Genomic DNA, 9,265 nt, shown 5'->3' on the forward strand with positions numbered 1-9,265 from the left:
TTACATATGTATTGTCTCGGGGTAAAATCGTTTAGTTTTGATATTATACGCTCATGGCATACTTTTGATATACATGATATATCGTCTTTTATTAAATCTTGTGATCTATTACTGAAATTATTATTTATGACAAACCTATGAACTCACTCAACCTCGTGTTGACTTTTTAAAGCATGTTTATTCTCAGGTACTTAAATATTGCTTCCGCTGTATCTGCTGCTTTGATGATGATTGCTTGCTATGCTTGGAGTCTTCATTACATATCATATCAATTAAAGACATTTAATGCTCTAAATACAATGTAATCTATTTATATTCCGCTGCAAAACTCAATAAAACGTCTCATATAGAGTCGTTCTCGTTTATACAACTGTGATTTGATATAATTAGTCACAAATACCCCAGGCCCTATTTGGGGGGTGTGACAACATTATCTTGTTGGTGTCTCATAATGATCAACCAACAAGATAATAAGGTCACAAAAATAGAACACTTGGGTATTTGAGGTCCTAATTATCATATGACTATATAGGACATATTAGGACCTTTACTAAAGTCGTATTATTTCACTTTTGTTACAAAAATTATTCAAGTATTATATAAGTGAACTTTCATTGATTATTAAAGAGCATTGATAGCGTAGTGGCTTGTATGTGATCTTTTCAACTGATTAACCTGGGTTCAAATATGTCTTATGTCCTTTTTGATTCAAAAATTAAAAATGTATAACAGATCGGACTTTCAGCTGAAAATTGTGGTTGTGCCATATTTAATGGATTCATTTTTTATTAAGCATTGTTAACACATCAGACTTTTAGCTAAGAATTTTAGTTGGGCCATATTTAATGGATTCATTTTTATTTGTTTGGCCCAAAAAACATGGTTTGTTATCCTTTTTTATTTACTTCGTACTTTTTAAACCTACCTAACTCAAGTCTCAAACCATGGCTGCTCATTCGTACTTTTCAAACAACATGAATCCAATGCCAGGAAGAAAATATTGTGATTGTAATTATCTAATATTTGATGGAATTGCATGGACTCGAGCAAACCTAGGAAAAAGATTCGCCGGGTGTCCAATATTTGTAAGTGCTCAATTTGCCCTAATTTTAAGTTTTAATTTTTTTTCCCAATTGATTGTTTCTTTAGCAGAATAAACGAAAAAGTGTAAATTTTTTATGTTTCTTGATGATGAGCTTCCAAACCAACATTACAAAGATCTAATATACAAAATGCATATGCAAACTAAGAAATTAGACCCTCGAATTCAAGATGTTGAAGATTCGAAACTCACAGAAAAATTAGGTATTTTCAAGACAAAGCTGGAAGTTTATGATAAGTTGTTTTTAGCTATGATAGCAATTGTGGTTGTCTTATGTGTAGTAGTTGTTATTTTGATAGTTAGATGAATGTATGTGAATGTTCTTGTTCTTATGTCTTTTGGCTTCAAATTATGTGTTTCAATGTTGACAATTAGTGCAGAAATTGGTTACAACAAGATGAACTAAGAAAGGTTTGTGATTCTTTTAATGCGTATTCATTGTAAATTCAGTTTACATTACAAAGTAACTCACCCAAACAATACAGAAAAGTAACTCATCCATATTTAATAATGTTAGTTAATGATCTAATGATGCGAATTGAACACTACCCCTTTTCCCATTTACTTGGGATAGAATTACTAGCACTGAATTGAATTATGCATTTAAGAAAATAAAAGAATATTACTGTAGTAGACAAAACATAAACAAACAAAACAAATGGAATCCTCCTTTTAAGGTAGTTAAACTTTGGATCAGAAAAAAGTGTTCTCCATCATATCCAAATATAGAAAGGGACTAACGGTGACAGTTTTAAGCAACAACAAGTCAACAGTGTGACGCCCCGTACAAAATCAACGTGTACGGATCATCAACAACAGGTCCATTACACTGTACAATACTACATGTTATTTTAAAACAAGTTTTGCATTCATGAAAAGGTCACGTCTTTACCAACGTCAAATGTTTTACAAAGATAACGTGCTTCTACGAATAAAAAGTATTAACATAAATACGTGACACAAAGGTCATTACAAAGCCATTGTTCAAATGTAACATAAGTTGTGAATGCAAAGTAAAAGTTCCATGATTGAGACATCTCTAAACAATGCAGCGGAAGTCTAACACAGCGAGTCTGTAACAACAAGTCTATAACACCAAGACTAAAACAGCAAGTCTAACAGCGGAAGTAACAACGTCTAATCACCTGAGAAATACATGCTTAAAAGTCAACACGAATGTTGGTGAGCTAGTTTGTTTGTAATCAGTAATGTAATGTAGACCACAAGATTATAGTGCTTCAACCAGCGTTTCAAAATAGTATGATAAAGTATATGCTTATCCGTGGGCACCCGGTAACTAACTTAACGTAAAATAAATATCACCCCCTAAAAGTACACTTGGCGAGTGCGTATGTCCTCGAAGTATTAAGCACCCATTAAATGCTAGCGTGACTAGCCCGAGTGGGGATGTCAAACCCTATGGATCCATATCTAATATTCGCGTTCACCGGTTCAAAAACCAATGATTAAACGTTACCGAGCTAAGGGGAATCTTTGTGCCGTTATATCACTCACACATATATAAAGTTTAAGTACTCGTGTCAAGTAAGTAAAACATAAAAAGCGCATGTATTTTCAGTCCCAAAAATAGTTAAAGTAAAAAGGGAGCTATAACTCACAGTGAATGTGCGGTAAAAGTCGCTATGAAAAGTATCCGAGTAGTAAGTCGGTCTGAAAGGTCCTCAACCTAAGTCAAAGGTTACTAGGTCAGTAAATTGTCCCCAAAAGTTTAAAAGTGAATAAATTAAGTCTTAAGTATCATCATCATCATCATCATCATCATTCGTAAAAGATAAAGTAAGTTTTCAACAAGAATAAAGATCGAAACAAAGGCTGACTTCGGACAGCTGCTACGACCTCTATACAAACCGAAAAGATGCGTGGTCAGTGGCCAAGGCTCCGTATGTGAGTCCTCGTACCGCTTTCCAATTTTCAGATCCTAACTCGATGCTGTTTGACCGTGGCTACGGTTCAAGCGCGAGTAGGTCAGAATTTTTCAGCACGTCGTTACAAAGGCGTAGTGACTTTCGGAAGGCTATAAATCCTAAACCGTATATCGGATTTAGGCGAGTCTTGAACGAAAAGTCATCTACTCGAACTGAACTATCTGAAAATCAATTTTATAGAAGTCTCAGGAGTTTTATCAGACCCAAAAAAAAGCAAACAAGTGCTCCGGTGGGTTTCTTGGTGCTTGATGCTCATCACGGTTCTCATCCTTGATGCGTGTAAGCTTCAAGTGTACAACTCTTTAATGTTTTAGCATCACTTTAACCAAGTTTCAACCATCAACACACAACTAAGAGTAAAAGCTAACATTCAACAAGTTTTGAACATCAAGGTTGTCTCTTTATTGCATAAACACAATAAAGCTTCAACCGTTGTCCTTTTGTCACAAGTTTATGCATCTTCATCATATGAGATGATGAAGACTTGATTTTTATCATCATAAAAGTCATAAAAAGGTTCCAAGTAAGTGAGATCTACAATAATAACTTAGATATTTAAGTATTAAGAAACCCTAAGCTAGAAAGCTTGGATCTTTACAAGATTAATGAGACCATAAGCTAGAAAGCTAAGATCTAGTAAAAGTAATGGGAACATAAGCTAAAAAGCTTAGATCTTAAACAAAATAATAAAACCCTAAGCTAGAAAGCTTGGATCTTTAATGTTCTTGAAGATCCTTAAAGCAAAAGGCTAGATCTTCAAGTTTCATGAAGATCATAAACACAAGTTTTGATCTTATAACAAAATAAAAGAGATCATAAGTTAGAAAACTTAGATCCAACAAAAGTAATGAAGATTCAAAGCTAAAAAGCTTGATGTTCTTGAAGGATTCAAATCAAAGTTTGAATCTACAAGATATAACAAGATCAAGAAGCTAAAAAGCTTGGTCTTATGATGATGATGATGTCGTGTACATGAAGAAGAGAAGAAGAAGAAAATTTAAAACTTACATTTTTTAGAGTGAGAAAGACTAGAGAGAAAATTAGAGAGTAAGTGTGTGTAAAATGAGAATGAGATCAAGTGTAAAATAGGTAGGATTAGCTTGGTATTTATAGTGGAATGGGGTGATGGTGGCCGTAGGTTGTATGGATGACAATAGAACAACCCTCACATTTCCATACTTGAATTGGCTAATTTGCCTATAGGGTTGTTATCCATACGTAATATATAATTAAATTTAACGTTGATCAAATATTTATTTTTAGTCGACACGTTTGGTTAACTAAAGTTTACACTAATTATATAAAATAACTTTAGTTAATATTAATATTAATGTGTATTATATTTAAAACTATATGTAACATAATTATTAATTAAATGATAAATTATTTTAATCATTATATATATTTTTAGCTTATAAAAAAAGAATTTTTTATATAAATTAAATAATGAGCCCATGAATTTTGAATAAATATTTTCAAGGATAAAACTTATTAAAAACATTTTTAACATTTTTTTTTTGTCAAAATTGACACCTTTATTTTATTTTATTTTATTTCTTTTCACCAATCATTTTTACCTATAAATACATGGCTCCTCATTCATTTTTTCTTGCCAAAAACAAAAACTTAAGTTATTCTCTCAAAACGTTGAAGAAAATTTGAGGTACTTTCTATTTTTTTTTAATATTGTCGATTATATTTATATTTATTGTATATTCTTTGTAAAATTCGAAATTAATTATGTTTATATGTTAGAATTAGTATTATAAGTATTATTATGTATAAAAATAATTTTGATAATTTATGAAATATTATTTATAATTAAATACGAATTATGTAATATTTAAATGTAAAAACAATGTAAAATTTGTAATAAATATTTTTAACAAAAAATAAAATATATATAATTTTTTTCTGAGTTTATAAAGCTTATATAGATCTGAAAAAAGTATAAAAATAATTACTTGGGTTGAATTGGTAATTATTATATAATTAAACTCTATTATCATGTAATTCGAAGGTAAATTAAGAATAAATATAAAATAATAAAAAATATTTTTAAATATTTTTCTACATGTGATTAGACTGATAGAAACTTATAAAAATTATAAAAATAATTTTTTGCATTTATTTAGTAATTATGTAGAATTAAACTTGTTTTATGAATAAATTCAGGGTAAAAACAAAAATAAATACAAAAATATAATAAAAACATTTTCTTAAATTTTTCTACTAATCTATATGATTAAATAAGACTATAAAAATTATGTATATAATTTTTAGATATTTAATTAATTATTTAGACATTTTTAGATAATGTTCGATTAATAAAACACTACTATGTTTGAAGTAATTTAAGTATTTATTTAAAGGTAATTATATTTAATATATATAAGACATACTAAGTTATAATAACTAAATATTAAATAATACTTAGGTTATATTATCACATATATAATTATTAAGTACATTAATAATTCGTTGTGTGTATACACCTATAACGTGAAGGTTATAATTAAAAGATAACGTGCACTTTATACGAACCTCATTGCTACTTGTGGCCTAGGATGGTCCTTGTTACCTTATGGGAACCGCTTGTGGATTTCGAATGCCATGACTTAGATTCTGGTCAAGAATCCTGGGAGTCCGGTAACAACAGATCATTCGAGTGACTTGCATGATAGCAACGAAGTTTGGGCAAGATTGTACAACATCTTTGTGAAGAATTATAACCCGAACTTCTTTAAACTAGGAGCTTACTATAAGTGGAAGTTTTTCATAAATAGTAGGTTTCCAAAAATAGAAACTTTTGAGAAATAGAAACTTTTCTCGAAAACCTTCACTGTTAATATAGTTGCTATATTAATAAACAAACTTTATGTCTTTTAGACATTAACTAATCAAAGATTATATCTCTAGGTTAAGATCTCCGATCACTTACTTCGTTCATTCTTCTTTGCGTGGAATAACTTACTTGCTACTAAGGTGAACTTCATAGCCCCATTTTTACTATTTCATAACTGTTTACAACTTGGGGTAAGACACATGCTTGCTTTTAAACTGTTTTACACTTAGACACAAGTACTCAACTGTTAACTATGATGTCTTGCTTTGATTCATGCTAAATCCCTACCGTAATATCATTAATTGCTACATATAAATGCAAACTTAATTATTGTGAGTAGGCCTATTGAGAGTAACGTCTCTAACCATTCGACCGTTGGTATTTGGTTACATAATAATGATTCCACGACACTGACAGTACAAGGTGTCACATGGTAAATTTTGTTTAGTAGCGATATTACAAACTGCAACAACACTTTTAGATTGATATTTCTATATCAATGAACTTTAAACTAAATCTTGTGATCTATCATTATTATCAAAATCATTGTTTATGATAAACCTATGAACTCACCAACCTTTTGGTTGACACTTTTAAGCATGTTTTGTCTCAGGTACTTATATATTATACTTCTGCTGTAGAACTTTGATGTACTTAGAAGTTAAGCCATGCACTGGGACCAGAGTTAACATCTGCGTCAATATCGATTTTGACGGGGTGTTACAGTTGGTATCAGAGCGGTGGTTGTAGGGAACTAGGTAGTCTTAATGTGGATAACCCAGATTAATAGGGTGCATTAAAGTCTAGTCTATAGCCTGACCTATAGCTTTAAGATATTATTACTTGCATTATACATATACATATCTCTTATTCTGTAACTCCGGGAGGAAACTCCCATTGTGATTCAAAATATTCTATAACTCACGCGAGTTATCTTTATAAACCTACCTTGGTTAAGGGAAACAAGGGATGTCACTCATGATTTCTGAAATTCTTGACATTCCTATGTCATCTATCATGGTTTTGTGTATTACGTATGTATTACATGAAATGTTATCTATGATTTTTGAAATTTCTATGTTTGTTACTAATCATACTCAAACGTATATAACTACCTATTTTATTACGTACCTATGTGCCCTTATGCCTTTGTGCATTAGTTTGCGAATCAAAAAATGTCATTATTCACTCATAAAGATTCTCGATAACTCAAAGACATTATAATGTCATCACTATTCATATTCATTACTTTTAAATTTTTGTTTTTTCGTTATTTATGATCATTGAACTTTCTTGACGAGTGACGTCTACAAAACTCTAGGATGGAAGGGTTTGGATTACCGATTTAAAGGATCTTATAGCTCAAGCCCCTAGACCTGAATAGGTCATTACAAATTGAAAGTCTTTAATCGAAAGTGTATCTGATTAGATACTTATCATTTTTAATCTAGACACGTCATACTGCAATTATTGCATAAATGGAGTATAGACAAATCATATCTTATCATATCTATCCCAATAGACTTTGTCTAACACTTTTCCTAAATTTCCTCCGTAAAATGGAATCTCTTTGCTATATATACGTATTCGAGGAGACGAAGATATCATTCAGTATTCAACACCCATCTCATATCGAAAACCCTTTATTCGATCATATAATATGGATTTCTCACTTGATTCCTCGAACTCCTCGAGCTCCAATGGTAGCGTAACCAGAATGAACCAACCAATTAGTCATCATCTTTTCTGGATGAATTGGGGGTGGGTTCGTAGTCTACTTAATCAATGGAGACAAGAAGAAGGTGATCCCTTCCACCCACCAAATTGTCCTTTTGGCAAAGAACCTGAAGCACTTACCTGCGAACCAATCCGAAACACCATTTTCACCCTCATTTCCTGGATATCCCGCCACGAGTATATAATATCTAGAATTCTAGATCTTATTCATCCCCTTGTTCCAACCGCCAATTATCCCGGAGTAATAGAAGAAGTCAACGAGCTTCGCGCTCGAGTAGTGACTTTGGAGAATATGGTGCAAAATTTACGAGCACCAGCAGCATCACCAGCATCAACACCAATAGTACCATTCACCACCAACAACAACATCCGCATCACACGTCTCAACATCACACTCGGTACCTCGAACATCAATATCATACGCCCCATAGATACCAAGGAATACCAACAACAATAACCGATGAAGTATTGATTCATAACTTCATTGGAGAAATATTTCGCGACGATTATGTAATCTCTAAAGTTTTAGGGATTATTCATTTCTAGATCTAGCTAAAATCAAATGAGTTTAATAGTATATTAACTCATTAAATCTATATTACATATGCAGAAAAATATACATTTTCATAAAGACTGTAATAAAAATACTCTTGTACAAAATATTACTTGTGAAATTTTTAACGGGTAGGTAATGCCCGAGAAATATTTAAGTTCACAATTAAATATGTTACACTGTACATTCTTCAATTTTGATTCAAAAATCATCAACTATACTCACTACTTTCATGACGATATACATTCTTTCATAGAAATCTGAACAACCATACTCATTCAAATCCAATTACATATTCTGATTTTAACAGATCCGAATCCAAGTCGAGATATAACCGATATCATCCCTCTCATATTCTTACGTCTTTCAAAGCTATACGTTGACTTCAAAACTGTGATAGAGCATCACTTCTATTCATAAGACTCAGAAAAATATTCGTATCATTCAAAATTCTAGAACATCATATGTATATTGACGATTACAATTTGCATTCAAACTCTTCATGATTCTTGAAAACACCTCAATTAAGAAACAATCGAGAGGATGATCTAACCACATGTTATCCACAGTCATGCACCTGGAAAACTCCCGGAACTGAAGTAGAAGTTTAACACAAATCCGTGATCCATTGGCGTAGTTATTATCGAAAATAACTTTGCAATTCCTTTCCAAAATAGCCAATTTTGTCACACCTCCAGCAAAATCAATTTCGACTTTTCATTCGGATTATCCTTATTATAACCTTGATATATACATTGCCATGTATGTCATTATTACCGGGGAACCTTTTATATTCCACCACATTATCAGCAGATGTACCAGCAACTTCGTTACTCTTTGGCGTAAGCCTCTCCGAAAAATCATTATATGTACTCATTGAAACCCCATCATCTACTCATCTGCATCTTGTAACGATAATTGCCATACCAATTACCAAGAATCAGCAATCAGTATTTCAAATCTCGCAACGTTTCTACATCAACAGTTATATGTATACATATAACATTTATCTCTTAGAATTATGATCTTCCATTCTTAAATTCTGAAAAGCACCCAGTCTACGAATCAATACTTTGAATGAT

The sequence above is a fragment of the Rutidosis leptorrhynchoides genome, chromosome 5 (genome assembly GCF_046630445.1).
Source record: "Rutidosis leptorrhynchoides isolate AG116_Rl617_1_P2 chromosome 5, CSIRO_AGI_Rlap_v1, whole genome shotgun sequence".
Taxonomy (NCBI): domain Eukaryota; kingdom Viridiplantae; phylum Streptophyta; class Magnoliopsida; order Asterales; family Asteraceae; genus Rutidosis; species Rutidosis leptorrhynchoides.